Source organism: Lonchura striata, chromosome 23 (assembly GCF_050655825.1).
Source record: "Lonchura striata isolate lonStrDom1 chromosome 23, ASM5065582v1, whole genome shotgun sequence".
In the NCBI taxonomy this organism is placed as follows: domain Eukaryota; kingdom Metazoa; phylum Chordata; class Aves; order Passeriformes; family Estrildidae; genus Lonchura; species Lonchura striata.
Window position 1 is genome coordinate 6,636,472 of NC_140725.1, and position 17,739 is coordinate 6,654,210.

A 17,739-nucleotide genomic window follows, 5' to 3' on the forward strand; every position below is an offset into this window, starting at 1 on the left:
CACCAGCTCAGGACATGGTTTGTTCACACGCTGGTGAGCCCTATGCTGGGTTACACTGAGATTCACACCTCTGATGCATTTTCCTTTTTCTCAGGCAGCAGAGAGGCAGGCAGGGCTGGAAGAGCATCCCAGGGCATCCCCAGCTCCGAGCGCTGCTCTCTCCAGCACCGCACAGCCCGCAGCAGCACTGTGGAAATGCATCTTAATCTAATTAACTTCTTCCCCCACTGCTCTTGCCAACAGGCTCTTCCAAAAGCTCATCCCTAAGGGCAGTCAGATTCAATTTACCTGCGCCAGATTGGAAGGCAACTGCAGGGTTACAGGGGAGCCTACTCTGCAATATTCTTCCACAAAATGTGGCAACTGCAATATCAGTAAAACAAAAATGAGAAAATGTGGATGGAAGATGCTGTCCTATCTTTCCAGCCCTCATGAGATGCATGTAATCCCTTTATCTCCAAAGCCTCCGCTCCTTCAGAGCGCATAATTATGAAAAGAGTTAGAGCTGAGGCTCTTAATGTCTCTTCTAGGCACTTCTTTATTCCACTCAAGGCACCAGTCGCATCTGAATTATTTCCTGGGGTTGTTTGGACTTCCTATTGTACAAGGATGATTATGGTGAACCTTGGGATGGAATCCAAGTCAGATGTCAGCAGTACCATGTTTGATTGAAAGGGAACCTGAAGCTTTGTTGACAGCGTGCCAAGCTTCAAACCTCGCTGGACAATGGTGCTGCCAGCAGGCCAGAGGCTTTCAGAGACAAGAGGAAGAAAACACCAACAGCGAAGCTGGAAAATGGTTTTATTAGGCTGGATACATACTCCACAGATTAGGATTGGGAGGAAAAAAAAGGAAACTCTGCATATTGACAGAGGACTGTGAGAATGACGCTTCTTGGAAATCCCATGGGGCTGCCACAAGAGAATCCTGACAGTTTCTCATGATGAAAAGTGCCTGCAGTCATTGATTTGTTCCCCACAAAAGCACAGGTCTGGAGCACCACGATCACTGCAGCCACTAAAAATCCCTTCCGTGTAACCTTTGCTTCAGCTGAGGTTTCTTCACAGTGATGTTTCCATCAAACACCATCAATGGTTCCAGCAGTAAAGAGCTGTCCCTTACAAATGCCCCCAGGAAATGTGAGGGCAGCACTGTAAGCTCCAGCTTGTCATGAGTGTTGGCAGCACTGCCATTCCAGCCGCCCTGCTGGGATGTTTCAGCTCCATTCTGGAAGCCCCTGTGTGACCATGGGTTACACACAGGCACCTCCAGAGGCATCCCAACCCAAACAGAAAATCAGGCACGTGATGAGCAGATCATGTGAATTACAGAATATCCTGAGCTGGGAGGGATCTATAAGGATCATCAATTCCAACTCTGGACCACACACAGGACACCCCAACAAACCAAACCCACCATGTCCCTGAGAGCATTTTGCTGATGTTCCTTGAGCTTGGCAGCCTTGGAACCATGACCATTCGCTGGAAGTCCCATAACCCTCTAGGGGAAGAACCTTCTCCAAACTCAGCCTGCTTGCTCATTTAACAGCTATTTTTGCCATTTTTAATTTCTATGGTGCAGAAAGAAAAGCACTTTTAGCCTACTGAGAAATCAGAGCATGCTCTGACTCCTCTTTTAGTTTTCACACTAGACTTGGCTCCTCAGATTTCTGCCTGACCTGTGGACACCAGAACTTTTGCTGGTCTAAACCTCAGTTTTTGCTCTCAAGGCACACTTTGATGAGCCAGCTGACTGATCCCTTTCCTGGGCAGAAGCCAAAGACCAGCTCCCAGGATGGAGCACCAGCTGTCTCAGAGCCAGACATGCAGGCAAGGAGTCCTAAACCAAAATGCCAAATGAATGCTTATGTGGGACCTGGACTAAACTCTCAGGAGTGATCAGCTTCCAAGTGAAAAGGTGAGTCAGAATTTATCTGAAACAATGATTTTAATTCCTTCCACCTTCCCTGTTACCATCCTCCTGACCAAGACTGGAGTTTTATTTGTCCTTGTCTGTGCAAAGTTATGTTTTTGGCAGCTCCAAACAAAGGTTGATGAAGGTACAGCACCTTTGGAAGCATCTCCCTTCATCAGGTCAGGAGAGGCCTTACATTCATGCCAGGAAATATTTCTAAGTAACACTGTACAATGAATGCTGGTATTTCCATCTGCAGTACTGATCCCCTGGTGTGATCTGAAATACCTGATGGCTGTAAACCATTACTCCTCTTTCTATCAGAAGGATTTTCTGTCATTTCCAACATCTCTCATTCTCTGGAATTAATTTTATCCTTCTGTCATGTAAGAAGTGGACTGATGAACTCCAGACATCATGACAGGCTCCTCACAAACACATTCTTGTGTTAACACACCGAGGTGTCTTGAAGATGTGATCACAAGTAACACACTTCCTCAGCCCCTGGGCCAAGTCTCACAGGAGTACATATTTTAAAAGACAAAAACACATGAAAAACTTGGATAGACAAGGTTTCTACAATGAAAATATTGATTTTATGACTTCCTTTTGAACACCTTCAGGTTGGTGGGGAGTGGAGATAACTCAGCCTCCCAGGAAATGGCAGCTGGACCACCAAACACTACTGAGTCAACCTCAAGAGATCACCCTCAAGGTGAGTACAAAAACCAGGGATCAGTGAGAGGAACCATCACTGTGAGCAAAGCAAGAACAGCGACCACTGTTCGTGATTGTGGAAGAAATTAAATAAAACCTTGCAGGATTTCAATAAGGACTTCCTTCCCTATCCAAAAATAACCCCAAAGAAACAACCCAAACAAAAAAACCCCAACAAAACCAGCATGAGCCTTGGATCAAACTAAAAACATCCTGACATGTATCACTGTGAGCAGACCCTGCTCTCCACAAAGACTGAAGAGGCTGCAATAAAGACAACATATTTGGCACACCCCAGGAACAGGATACCCAGGCTGAAAGAAATGGAGAGATAAAAGGGCTTCAAATAAAAGACAAATAAGATAATCTGACTTGAGGCTGCTAAAGGAAGCCCCTTAACAGGATGAGTTTTCTCAGTACAGACACGTTTACTGATGAGCTGGGAGTTACAGCTCTGTGGCTGCCATTTCTGTAGTGAGGGGGATGAGCACTCCAGCCCTGCAAATCCTCCTTGGAAAGATGGGGCTTGACTGCTGTGAGAAGTTCACACATTGTTGAAAAATCAGAGCTGCTTCTAAGACTGGTATTGGTTTCACACCCACTCAAATAGAAAGAAAATAAAAACCTAAAGCCTCCCCATGCAGGGAACATGGACTCATGGAATAATTTGGGTCAAAGATCCTCTTGTTCCAAGCCCCTTGACATGGTGTCCTAGGTTATAATATTGGGGTGTATTCCATTACCACCTCGAGCTGCAATCCCTTTTTTTTTTTTCCTCCCTTATCTCATAACTCAGAGATAAGTCCCTCCAGGAGAAGCTGTTCTTTCAGCCACATGGCTGATAAAATCACAGTTCTCTTGTGAGATGTTCCGCCCAGAGGGAGGAGCCAAACGATGCCATCAAGGATATAACGGGGTTGTACAAACAACAAGTAAATCCCATTTTCCAAGAGGAACAGCTGAGACCTTCTCTGCACTGGACCTCCAGAGGGAAACCACATCAGTCTGCAGAAGCACTGCTGGGACAGAACCATATCTGCCACCACCGCCCCAGCCAGTGAGTGTCAGGCTGTATCTCTGACTCTGTCAGTGGTTCTTCTTTTGTGTGTGTGTATGTATTTGGTTCTTTGTTCCCTTTTTCCTAATAAACTGTATTTCTGACTTGGAGCCTCTCACTGGTTTTGCTTTCCAAACCAGGACACATGGGCAGGGATTCACAGCATGCAGAGGATCCTGTGCTGCTCCTCCCCAGACAGGACCATGTCCAAGGCTTGGAGCCAGGACCTGGGCTGCCTCCCATTGCCATGGACAGTGAGTGGCCCACCTTGAACTCGTGCTGATGTGGTGCACACTTTAGCTAATCATACAAATCCCCTGTGAGAATAGCTGGGGGTAAAGAAGCTTCACTGTGTTCCAGAATAATTTCAGCAAATCCTTCATGGCTGGTCCTACTGTGGAAGTCACTTTGAGGTTCTCCCTCTGAGCTGAGCAATGCCCATGTCCCACATCCCAGTGTGAAAGATGCCACCAACACCATTGTTCTCCATGACTGTTGTGAAGGAGATCTGAGAAATGATGCATATCTCTGTTTCTGGGTATTAAGTGGAGACATTTCTGACCTGTACCTCCACGGAGCTCTCCCAAAAGCACTGTAACAAAAAACCACAGAGACCTGCTTTTTGGGCAGGTAAGGTGCTGTTACATATAGAAAAGCAAAGGACTGATGGACTTCAGTGCCATGTGGGAAGAACATGCCAAAGCAAGGAATTAAATCTTTGTGCCCAAGGCTGCTGTTTCTAACACTGAACCATCTGTGTGACAGCTATTTTGAGTCAGGAGGACTCCCATAGCTAAAAGTTAAAGTCTCCTGACCTTAGAAGAGGAATGGCCTGGGTTATAGGTTGGCCCAGCAGTGTACCCAATCCACTGATGACAACTGGAAGTAGAGAAGATTTATCACACATTGGGCTCTAGCCTGATCCTGGCATATTCCGACCATACCCTGACACCCTGGTGACTGGAACCAAACCAGAGGCCAGGTTTGCAGGTATCTGAGTTTCCTTTCATGGCATTCCCAGAACATGGAGAGGTGCAGGATATGGTGCACCCCACACTCCTGTGCTGGGTCATGCCCCCCCTTGCCTGGGGACAAGCTGGAGGGTGAACCTCAAGGACAGGGTGATGCAGGGCATTGCAAAGGTGCACCAGCCTGTGCAGGCATAGTGGGAAGCCCAAACTGATGCAGGCAGTAAAGAAAGTTTTGCAGCAATGTGGCTATTTCAGCCTGCACTGAGCCACATGCCAAAGCTAAGAGCTATTACTGAAAGCAGATGGCTTACAGGAGACCTTGAAATGGGATTCTGCCCAGGGCACTTACAAAGTCACCCCTCACAAAAGCACACAATAGGATGCTTCAAAGTCTTTAAATAAGAATTTAAACAGGAGTACATTAAAAACCAGTGCATGGTTTCCATATCACCCCCAGACAGGCTAGTACAGCCCCCCTTGCACAGTCAGCTGTGGCTGCTTTCCCAGGCAGCAGTTACATGGGTGATGGATGTGGCCTCAGAATGGGCTCCAGTGTGTAAACTCTTCACGGGTCTCTGCTTGACACCCAGTAGATATATGTATGTATAACGTTTAATCAACCTTATCCTTAATTCTCTACTGGACTCTATAAAAAAATAAACTCTTTATGGGATGGAAGATATAGGAGGACAATGTATTCTTATGTCCCTATGGAAGGGGAAACAGGAGGCAATCCACAAGGAAAGGATTGACTTCCAGTTGTGTCTCTATTGGAAATGTCACAACAGACTGTGCAGTGATGCTGCAAGCAGGATGTGAGAATTCCTCAAAGAAAATTATGCATTAACTATTTCTAGTAATGTAAGTTTGATAAAGTTTCAGCAGAGCTCCTCAGGAGACCATAAGCAGGGAAAGGCAGCTTGAGGGGGAATAAAAAACCAAAGGGATGGTAATTAGGGGACACAACAGAAATGTAAATGAGGAAAACCTTGCAAAGAGAGGGGAAGGAGATGACCCAATCCCTTAAAGAACCCGGTATCTCACAAGCACAAGGGAGGAGGGTGATCCTCAGGGAGAGACACACGGAGCAAGGGTTTCCACTGAAATGGCAGGGAGGGAGATGAGAGCTCAGGGAGCACAGGAGAACAAACCAGCCCTGAAGGAAAGGTGAGCGACAAAATCACCACTCTAATGAGCTAAATACTGAGACATGGGGGATGATGATGGTTACATACACCTAAAATTGCATTTTCCTTCTGCTTTCCTTCTATAACCAGCCCTAACAATTAAATGGAATGCTTAACAATATCCCTTGGGAAAACAGAGGGATGAAAACTCATCCTCAAGCCTCACATGGCATCAAAGCCATCGCTGAGCATGTTACTGGAGAGCCTTAAGTGCTTGCTTTCCTCATCCAGCACAAGGAATGACCTTCCATGGAGTTAAGCATTTCTTACCTTCCTGAGGTCCAGCACCAGCACAGACAAGTCTCTAATGACAAAGGGAAGGACTGGGGCACGACTCCAGTCACAGTCAAGGCTGAATCCTTCACAGATTCACATACAAATCCCTGTCCCTGACTCAACATCCATATAGCCAACCTTCCCAACCTTCCAAATGCAACTCCCTCTGCCCTCCTGAACCTGCTCCCTCAGAGAAGGCAAGGTAAAACGATCCCTTTAACGTGCATGTGTGTATATAAAAATCTACCCTTAGAGTGACAAAACTCAGGGTCTCCCTGGCAGGAAGCACAGCCAGACTCCCCTCCAACCCTTCCAGCAGCTGATTCTTCTTATGCAAACAAAGGACAGATGAGAAATAGTTCCTACTGATCTGCCCCCATCTGCTAAAGAAATGAGAACGATAAAATCTCCAAACCCTCAGGGTATGGAGCAGAGCTACAAAACCTGGATTTACCCTTGCTGGAGCGGAAGAGGAGTCCTCTCTGCTGCTTGGAGCACTGAGACAGAGATAATCCAGCCTGGACAGAGGGAAAGAAGGATGTCTGGGAGAATGAAGAATGCCATTCCTTCTGCTGCCTGGTCTGCTCCAGCCCAATCAAGGCAAAGGGCAGCCCAAGAGAAGAGCTCCCACAAACTCATTGTACCCCATGGGAATGGTGTGCCAGGGCAGGAAACAATCATATTTGCTTTATTTTCTCACTCATGTACAGAGATATTAATTAATCTATTTCTTAGGAAAAAGAAAGGAAATTGCTGCAGTGCAACATGTCAAGAGAAACCAGAAAAGCAAGCCAGGCTCACTGAGGATGGGTACTAATTACTGCTTGCTATTTTTACCCTGTGTATAACTGTGGTCTCATCTGTGACTTAAGAAGATAAAATCCCAGTATTCAAAACCATGTATCTACTCAAATAGAAATAGCCTCTACTGAGTACAAAGTCTGGATACAGAAAACGTACAAAATGCCCATCAAAATTATATTCAATTTTAATAACAAAACAAACAAACAAACAAAAGAACAATCTAGATGTAAACAGAAATATTAGCTCAGGAGAATTACTCCCAGAGAGTAAAAATCACTAGCCAGTTCCTGCAGGAAACCCTGAACAGATTCCTGTTAATTATGTAAGAAAAAGTTGTTAGGCTGCTTTACATTCCTGAAGGGCCAAGAGTTTGGACAACTAAAAAATATACTGTGAGGCCCTTCACTGTTTTCTGTGCAGCACATGGTAATGCCAATAAAAAAACCCAAATCATGACCACAAGCAACCAAAAGTCCACCCTGCAGCTCTGCAAGTATGTTCAGTGTCTGCCAAGGAGCTAATGAAAACAAGGCACTCTTACAGACTGTATCTGCTCGACATTCAAGTACCTGCTGGACATTTTGTACAGCTTATAAAGCTGTAAAATATCACAGGGCATTTACAGATTTTCCAGCTGACAACAATATGAAATAACCAAGCAGCCCCAGAACATACTGAGTCCTCTGGTCAGGCACAAGGTAACATTGAACAGATACTACCACACACACACAGACACACAAAACTGGAGACTCTGTGCAAGACGTGACCAAAGCTCATGGTGATGGAAAAGGAGCCAAGAGTCAAAAGCCATCCCTCAACTCCACCATAATGCTGGAACAACAGTGGGACTGCCCAGATCTACAGTGCAGGGCTTGGATAATACCTGAGGGAAACAAATTCCTCCTGCCCTCTCCAGGCACAGCAATTCACCATCAAGTGAGTTGCTACCTCCTGCCATGCTGAGGAGATGTGGCATTGTACAGCCATGTAAAACCCTCCAGTGTGGGGCTGTGGCAATGACAAATGACCTCTGGATTCATGTGACAGGCCAGGAGGTCAGCCAGCTGTCACGGTTTACTCTGCCTGTGGTAAGAGTTAAGGTGAGCAGGAAGGTGGTGGAACTGATACCTGCTGCCCATCAATGGCCAATATCCTCTGGATAATGTCAACTGTACGTAACAAGCAGGACAGCATTTTTCTTCTCTTGGTAGCTTGCCAGAAGAGAAGGTGAAATGTCACAATGATGGTGTTAAAGTACAGCTGAAATCAAGCAAAGCTCCTTAATCTCAGAATAGTCAGGCATTGGAGTGAACTGCTGAGGAAAGTAGGAATCACGATCACTGGAAATATTAGAATACTCTAGAGAAAGCTCTAGGAAACATTATGCATGGGTGATTCTTCAAGGTCACTTCTAGAAACACTGAAACCACAAGACTTTCTCCATAGGTACCTCCCTGATTACACAGCAACTGTATAATTTTAATGGACTGCAGCATTAAAGATTTGCTGTAACAAGACAAAAAAAAAATAAAAAGCAACCACAGTCAGTGTACAGAGAGCAGCAGTCTCTGGGCTGCGTGAACAGCCACTTAACTTATTTTTAGAAAGCAGAATTGGTACAACTTCCTCCTTGGTCCACATCAGACTCCATCAGCTCTTCTGCCTGCTCTCTACTCCTTCACTTAAATAAGAGTACAGAGCAGGAATTTCTCCTACCTTATGTGCTGCAGCTGGGCAGGAAAGGCAAAAGTGGGGAGCGAGGGGCCCTGCAGCAGTGAGTGCAGGGAGGGAGCGCTGCTGGGAGATGCCCAGCACCCTGTAGAGTTCCCCAGCACATTCAGCCTGAGCTCAGGTAGCCACCCTCACCCTGAGCTGCCACCTCTGCAGACAGAGCTGGTTTCAGGGACATTCAGCTGCACTGTGGGGACGTTTTGTGCCACCCAGAGCCAGAGCCAAGCCCGGCCCCAAAGTGGTGCTCCTCTGTGTCCCCCACAGTGTGTGCGGCCCAGCCTGGTGGCAAGCACATTTCTCTCACTTTTAGGATTTTTCATAGAGATACACAAAGAGAAATGAAAGAGAAAACAATTTCTATTTCTGCTCCTTATTTCTCCTATGTAAAATGAATTTAGAGAATTGTTTACCTGGAGTGAGTGCTTGATTAGATTCTGGTGAAGATTGTTTGAGCCTGATGGCAAATCCAATCCATGTCTAGACTCTCAAAAGAGGGTCACGAGTTGTGTTGGAGTTAGAGTCAGAGAAAGTAGTATGTAGTTTTAGTATCCTCCTTTTATATAGTATATTAATGTATTTTAGCATAGTTATAATAAAGAAATCATTCAGCCTTCCGAATTGAGTCAGACATTGTCATTTCTTCCTATTAGGTTTGCCTGCATTTACAATACAGCCTGGCCTGGCCTCCCCACAGCTGCAGGGACACAGGGAGGGCAGGCAGGCCCTGGCAGCAGCCCAGGGAGGCTCCCACAGCCAGGAGGGAGCGAGGGGAACAGGGAACACAGGCTGTCCTCCCGCTCACCGCAGACACAGCTGGATGTGCATCCCACTGCTGAGGGCTCAGCGTGGGGGGAGCAGGCAGGGGCTGCTCCAAAGGGAATGGAGGGAGGCCCAGGAGCAGGGACACCCTGCAGCAGTGGCACAGGGGAGGACAGAGAGGATGGAAGCTGGTCAGGCACTGGCAGCAGGTGCTCCAGCACTGCCTTGTCCAGGCAGGCAACAGGAGGTGACTGCAAGCAGCAGCCGATGGGACCGTGGCTCACTCAGTGGAGGACAGATGAGCTTCACCCTGTGCAGCCCCTGCCAACACTGAACTCAAACACTTTAAGTGTCCCCCAGCTCCCCTCAGGCACAAAATCCATTTTTCCTAGAGTCAAACATCAGCAGCACCTTCAGGAATCAGAAGGGTGTACCTACTTCCCTCCAGCCCCAAGCAAACTGCAGCAGATGTCACTCCAGAAATGGGTAAACCAAACTTGCTCCCTTGCCACAATATCTAGGAGAAGGACCTGAACCAGTGTCCAGTGCAACCTGCAAGGGCCAGGAGAGGGGAGGAATTGCAGGAAATTCAATGGGCAAAGATTGAACTTCGCAAATTTCCACTGGCATCTACTCCTCCAGTTTCCGTTGTTGAAAACAAACCCGAGCCACAGGGCGGTTTCTGGGCAGTTCCCACTGTGGCAGTCTGTAAAATGTACAAGCTAATTGAAGCTGGGTAACTCCGAGCACATTGGCTGGGAGGAGACACCTCCAGCAGGAGTTTCTTTTCTGACTGGTGATAACACCATTCAATTTATAACACAAACAGAAAAACTTCTGAGCAAGACATGGAGAGCATCAGAAGCACAAGCTCGGGCCAGGGAAAAGCAGTCCTTCCTGAATTCCCACGTCAGCTCCCTTGTGCTGGCAGTGACCACATCGGCTCTGCTCTGTTTCCTCATCTCCAGTGACGTATTACCAAGCAGGCTGTGGAGCTGCAGGGGTCACTTCCCTCTGCTGATCAAGCCAGCTCTCAGGGAGCCAAGTGCTTTAGACTCCTCTGCAGAGTCAGACATCACCTGTCCATCCGGCCTGTTGGACGAGGCTGCCACGCAAACAGCAGAGGCAGCAAAACACACATTCATCTTTTCCCTCAGTTCTCAGCCAAATTCTTGATTTTTTGCTCAGGATGAGGCTGCATAAAAGTGTGAGATTCAGCCCAGTAAGAGCAGAGGTACACAGACTCTGCTTAAATCCCTGCTAGAGAGGCAGAAACACTTGGTAGGTGCCTGAGTGAACCGTGCAGATTGCAAACTGTGTATCACAGTGTCTAAATCTGCTAGAGGTGGTGTTTGTAAGAAACCTCAGTAAAAGAGCTAAGGATTACTCTGTTTTTAAGGGAATTGAATGAAAATAGAGATCTCTGGGAATTAAGCATTTTCAGCACCAGCCAGGCTGCAGTGATGTTCCTGTACTGATCTCTCCTTCAGCTCACAATTGAAACCACCTCTGAAATGTCCTGCTAAGGGAGATTGCCACCCAAGACAGAGCACAGCTTTGCAAAGAGGTGCTGACCTCCAGTGCTCAGGTGTCCCCACCAGACACCATTCTGACACCACTAGTTCAAGTCACTTTATTTGTTCACTCCAAGCCCAGTGAGACCTGGTGATACACAGGGAAGATTTATTGTGCTTTCTGCTGCTCTCAGACTTGCACTATCAGGTTAAACATAGTGCAAATGTTTTATAACAGCTTCCACTGGTAGATATTTAAGCTGGGTAAGAAAGGATTTTTTTACAAGTGTATTAAACCCAGAAAAAGCATTGACTTTAGGATTAAGCTGTGCTATCCTGCAAATAAAGTGGGATGGAGCATTCATGTCCCATCTTGGAGTGCAGGTGCTACACCCGGATGTAGTGCTGGGGTGAAGGAGGGGTCAGAGTTACAGTTCTGCTACACTGAGAGTTCAGTTGTGGAGACGATTTTTACCTTGGCACATCTCTTAATTACATTTATGCAGGAGATTAACTACTCACAAGAGAAGCTGGCAGCCAGAGTTGCTGCTCTGTCCTCAGTGCATCTTCCCTCACTTCTCAGAAACCCTTCCTTGTCAGGAAACTTCTCAAACATAAATGGATGCATAAACGACTCAAAATCTCTTTGTCTCATAGCAAAAACTGAATTCCAGTAGCAGGCAAGGAAAAGGAGAAAAGACAGGGTGGAAGATGCAAACATTACAGCTCAAACAAAAGCCCCAAACACAGTTCTGAGCTCACGTTGCTAGCACGCTACTCCAGATTTGCAAATAGGAGCTCACCGAGCACGCCAGGTCCTCTGTCACAAACACACAGTTAAAAGCACAAATAGGCAAACGTGATCTGCATTCCTCGTCACATAACAGCACTGAGACATATCCAAAACGGGGTCATTTGGGCCCAGCTTATTACAACTGCCCTGCAAAAGCCCCACTGACACAGTCTGACCCTGACTGACCATGGCACTTTAGGTGAAGTGTGAATGGAAGCAGAACCCAAGTCAGAGACAGAGATCAGCCAGGCTGGCGTGCCCACCTGAGAAGAACGGAGAAGAAACTGATCTTGCTCAGCTTAGGGAGAGGGAAAAAAAGTCTTCAAATGCTTCTAACTGAGCTGCAGACATGTAAGAAGTGATGTATGGAGTAGGGTGTTCTCCATGAGCTCTGGACATCAAAAAAATAACAGGTTTAAAGTGCAAGACACAGATTTAGATTAAACACCCCAGAAAATCTCTCTAATGATGAGGAGGCCTAAGTGTTGGCATACATCACCTGCACAGGATATGGAATTGCCAGCATGAAGACCTGAAAAGAAGAACTATTACTCAGGAAGGGTTTAGAAGTCTTCCTGACCTTGCCCAGGATTGGGAAACAACCAGGACATCTCTGGAGGTCCCTGACGTCTGAAACTATGAAACAAAGTTTCAGACATTCCTTTAAATTAGACACAGGGCAGGGACACAGCTCCCGCAGCATTCCTGTCTAGACTGAAGCACAGCTACCTGATGAATCAGATAATTTAATAACCTAACAGCATCTTTTACTTATAGACACCATATTATTCTGCAAAATCGATCAGGTTTCCACAGAAGTGCCCCAAGAAAAGCAGATTATCAAGATGCAGAATTGTCACTTGCTAAGATGTAAATACCAAACCAGGAGGACCAAGAGTCAGTATATCTCTCACAAACAGAACACACTCAAAACTTTGAATTAAATAAACACTTTCAATAGCACAGAAATACCTGCATTTCCCTCGTGCCCACTGTAAGGCACTCCCTGATTTCCATCTGCATTTTCATACCATCTACTGGGCAGATCCTGAACTACCCACCAGCACATGCAGGGCTGCATACCACGGCAGCTTGTCCCAAGCTGAGACCCCCATGACCTGAGTTTTGTTCCCTATATTAACACCAAGCCACACGTCGGTGCCTGAGATGAAGCAAAAGAAATGAAAGCACTATCACATGCTCCCAATATTCCTAGCAAACACATATGGACAGCACAGTCTGGCCAGCAGAAGCTGAGAGTAAGAGAGGAAGGCGACAGGAGGAGGCCCAGCCCGAAGCGGCGCTCAGGCGTTGAACCGAGGTGGGGAAAACATTTTCCCCAATATTACTGGCTGCGAACCGCAGCGACCACATGGCTCTTCCCAGCCACTCAGTGCACGCTGTTTACTATAAACAACAACAGTAAACAGAAACTCAGCCAAAAAATCAAAGCCGGGGACCCCAGAGCTGAGTCTGCACATCCCGACGTTCCCCGTGGAAATAGTTTCATGTTCAGCTGCTGAACTTAAACCATCCGAGGCCCAAGGGAGCCAAGCTGCTCAGTGCATCCCAAACTCAGGCTGCCTGCTCGGATTTGCCAGCTCTACCTTCCGTCATCCAGACTCCAAAGTGCTGCAACAGTTTTACACGGGAGCTTCAAAGAGCTTGTGGATTAAACCTGCGCGGCAGGAGCCAGCCGTCAGCGGGGTTATTTTTAAACATCTCCCTGTGCACGAAACCCTCAGATCTTGTCTCGCTCCCAGCTCTATCTCTCCGAAGGAGGTGCAGCTTTTCCCCAGGCACGGCGGTGGTGATGGGATTTCTCCGGCTGCTGCCCGGGGTCACCGCCGCTATCCCCAGCAGCAGGATCCCAGGGGACCCGCTGGGAGCACCGGGCACCAGCTCCACACACGCACTGGGGTGACAGGAGCGTGTCACCGAGCCCCGCAGGGCTCGTGGGGGAGGAAGGGCACAAACCCCCGCGGGCACAGCCCGCAGCCGGGGCCACCTCCTGCAATGCTCCGGCAGCTCGGTCCCGCTGCCCCTTTCCTGCCGGGAGCGTCCGGCTGACACCGAACCGCGCCGGGGAGCGGGGCAGCTCCGGCCGGCCCCCGAACCGCTCCGCGGCCTGGGGGCGAGGCGGTACCGCGGCTCCCCGAGGCCCTGCCCGGGGACACCCGGCAGAACAACAAAGCCCCGCAAGAGGCTTCCCCGGGAGGCACAGCCCGGCCGGGCAGCCGCGGGGCCGGGGAGCCGCGGGGCGCTGCCGAGCGCCGGGAGCGCCGGTCCCGGACGGGCACCGGCAGGTGCGGGCGCTGACAGCCGCCCCCGGCCCGGGCACCGTGCGGGGCCGGGCCGCGCTGCGCTGACAGGAGGGATGAGATCCGGGCCGGGCTGCGGGCCCGACCCCCGCCGCGCCTCCCCGGCCGGGCCGGACCGGGCCGAGCCCGGCCGAGCCGCCCGCCCCGGGCCGCCCCTCACCTGCGCGGCCGCCGAGCGCTGGCGCTGCTCAGTCCCTCGCCGCCGCCGCCGCCGCCATGTTCGCGCTGCGCAGGGAGGCGGGGAGGGAACGGGAGGGAACGGGAAGGAGCGAAGGGGGAGCGGCGGGGGATCGGGGAGGAGGGACCGGCGGCCCGGCCCGGCGCGGCCCCGCGCCGCCCCCGCCGCCGGGACGGCTCCGGCCAGCGCCGGGGCTTCGGCGGCTGGGCGGCCGAGGCTCGGACAGGCTCGGCGGGGTCGGTGCGGCTCCTCTCGGCTCGGCTCGGCTCGGTTGGGTTCGGCCGCGTTCGGCTCGGCTCGGCGTGTCTCGGCACGGCTCCTCTCTGCTTCGGCCCGTCCCGGCTCGGCTCCAGTCGGCTCCAAGTCAGCTCGGCTCCAGTCGGCTCGGCTCGGCCCGTCCCGGCTCGTTTCGGCTCCAGTCGACTCGGCTCGGCCCGGTTCGGTTCGGCTCCGCTCGCCCGGCCCTCACGAACTGCCCACCGTCGCTGTGCCCCGCTCGGGACCGTGCTCACGCAGGGACAGACCCCTGTCCCCACCCGCACTGTGGGCACGGGGCAGACCCGCGGTGTCCTCACCGTGCCTGGGGAGGACCCCCTGTGCCCTCAAGGGACCCCCCAGGCACGGGACAGATCCCACCCATGGTCTTCAGCCTGGGGACAGTCTCTCCAGCCCTCCCCAGGACCCTTTGGGGACAGGGCAGACCTCCACTGTGAGCCCCAGCCTGGGGACAGACTCCCCTGTGCCATCCCTGGACCCTTTGGGGACAGGGCAGACCCCCACTGTGAGCCCCAGCCTGGGGACAGACTCCCTGTGCCATCCCTGGAACTTTGGGGATGGGGACAGACCCCACTGTGAGCCCCTGCCTGGGGACAGACTCCCCTGTGCCATCCCTGGACCCTTTGGGGACAGGGCAGACCCCCACTGCAGGCCCCAGCCTGGGGACAGACTCCCCTGTGCCATCCCTGGACCCTTTGGGGACAGGGCAGACCCCCACTGTGAGCCCCAGCCTGGGGACAGACTCCCGTGTGCCATCCCTGGACCCTTTGGGGACAGGGGCAGACCCCCACTGTGAGCCCCAGCCTGGGGACAGACTCCCTGTGCCATCCCTGGAACTTTGGGGATGGGGACAGACCCCACTGTGAGCCCCAGCCTGGGGACAGACTCTCCTGTGCCATCCCTGGAACTTTGGGGATGGGGACAGAGCCCCACTGCGAGCCCCAGCCTGGGGACAGACTCTCCTGTGCCATCCCTGGACCCTTGGGACAGGACAAACTTGCTCCTCCTGTGAGCCTCAGCCTTGGCATAGCCCTCCCATGCCCACCCACATGGGCACAGGGCTGACCCTTCCCATGGTCTCCACACCTGTGAGTGGGTGCCCCATGCCCAGCCAGGACCCTTTGGGCATAGCAAAGCCCCACTGTGACCTGCTAGACCCCTGTTCCCACCAGAGACCCCCTAGGCACTGCAGAGTGATGTCCATCCTTGTCTGCCTCCCCCACAGGACAGCCAGGACTGGCATGGACTTCATGCAGCACAGCCAAATGCTGGGGACAGGCAATCCCCAGATATTCCCTTTCCTCCCAGCCTGGGCAGGAGCTCTCCCTGCACTGCCATCCCAGCCAGAGACACCACAGATGTACAGATGTATTTGGGGACTCAGTGTCCCCAAAATCCCCCCAGACTAAGACTCCTGTGACTCCCTAAAGGAATCCTAAAGATAAAAGGATCCCTTGTGCCACTGTTGTACCTCATGACCTTCACGTACCATCTCCATGTTCCATCTGGAGAGAACCCTGTGCAAGCTGACCCCAAGAGCATCCTTGGAGCTGTGTCCTGACCAGAGATGGGCCTCACTGGGGACCTTCTCTGTCCTGCAGAACAACCAGAGCCTACACATGGTACCCCAAAACCCTGCTCTGTCACCCCTTATCTTGAGAACCCCCAGGTAACAAAGTGGCAGTACAAGAGGAAACAGCCTCAAGTTGTGCCAGGGGAGGTTTAGATTGGATAGCGAGAAAAATTTCTCCATGAAAAGCCTGGCACAGGCTGCCTAAGGCAGTGGCGGAGTTGCTGGGAGAATTTAAGACACATTGATGTGAGACCTGGGGACACGGGTGAGTGGTGGCCTTGGCAGTGCCAGGGTACCTGATTGGATTTGGTCTTAGAGGGCTTTTCCAACCCAAGCAATCAGTGATTCTTGTGGTCTGGAGATTCAGTTCACATCCTTTAAGATCCTCAAGTGAGTGGTCAGTGAGTCTAAAGGACCTCTGGGGGTAGACCTGGGTTTCATGACTCAGGTATTTCAGTGGGGCAGTGGATACACCATAGAATCATGGAATGGTTTGGGTTGGAAGAGGAAAAGATGTCCCAGTGCTACCTCTTTGCCATTAGCAGGGACACCTTCCACTGTCCCAGATTGCTCCAAACCCTCTCCAGCCTGGCCTTGGACACTTCCAGGGAGTTGCCCTCTCTGGGCAACCTGTGTCAGGGCTTCACCACCCTCACAGGGAAGAGTTTTTTCCTAATATAGTTTCCTGTATGTTTTCCTACGTACCTTTGGAGTGACACAGACATGTGTGACATGTCTTCTCAGGGAGAAAGCATCTGAACAATTTCCAAAGTACGTGTAGTGTACACGGCTAATGTAGGAGTCTCCCCCTGAATTATTTCTTTTTCTGGGAGATTACATGGAGGCTTGAGTGGTTTAGGTCAAAAGAAGATCTGAAGGAAACACTCATGGTGTGGAGAGGGCTTGGTGGAGTCTGGAAAGGTTGTTCCTGGAAAGCTCTGAGATATCTGTGGCTTCCTGCAGTGAGTGGCTTTGTTATCTGTGACGGAGAGAAAGCCAACCCATGATTCATCTGCTCACTGAATCACAGAATCACAGAATAATGAGGTTGGAAGAGACCTCTAAGATCATCAAGTCCAACCTGTGCCCTAACACCACAACTAGACTATAGCACCAAGTGCCAAGTCTAGTCTTTTTTTAAACCTATCCAGAGATGGGGATTCCACCGACTCCCTGGGAAGACAATTCCAGTATTTTATTATTCTTTCAGTGAATTTTTTTTCTTAATATCCAACCTAAACCTTCCCTGACATAGCTTGAGGCTGTGTCCTCTTGTTCTGCTGGTGCTGCCCGGTGGAAGAGATCAACCCCACCTGTACAACCTCCCTTCAGGAGCTGTAGAGAGCAATGAGGTCACCTCTGAGCCTCCTCTTCTCCAGGCTGAACAGCCCCAACTCCCTCAAATGTTCCTTGTGTGCCAAGCCCCTCACCAGCCTCGTTGCCTCCTCTGGACGTGCTCAAGCATCTCAATGTCCTTCCTGAACAGAGGGGCCCAGAACTGGACACGATGGGGCCAGAACTGGACACGATGGGGCCAGAACTGGACACGATGGGGCCAGAACTGGACACTGCCCACTGCCAAGGCTGGTGCCAGCCAGGGAGGCACAGGGCGGGCAAGGGCTCCGGGGTGGGATCTTCCCACCAGTACCCAGCCTTGCAGGAAGGGCT

At 50.5% G+C, this 17,739-nt stretch overlaps 1 protein-coding gene across 6 annotated transcripts in view; it reads right to left on the reverse strand.

Annotated features, from left to right (window-relative positions):
- SCMH1 (Scm polycomb group protein homolog 1) overlaps positions 1–14,275 on the reverse strand; it is a 60,728-nt gene extending 46,453 nt beyond the window's left edge. For all 6 annotated transcript variants that reach the window (XM_085559871.1, XM_085559869.1, XM_021554880.4 and 3 more), the window contains exon 1: positions 14,205–14,275. The gene's annotated coding sequence lies outside the window, so the exon portion shown is untranslated. The remainder of the gene's footprint in view (positions 1–14,204) is intronic.
- Between the last annotated feature and the right edge of the window lie 3,464 nt (positions 14,276–17,739).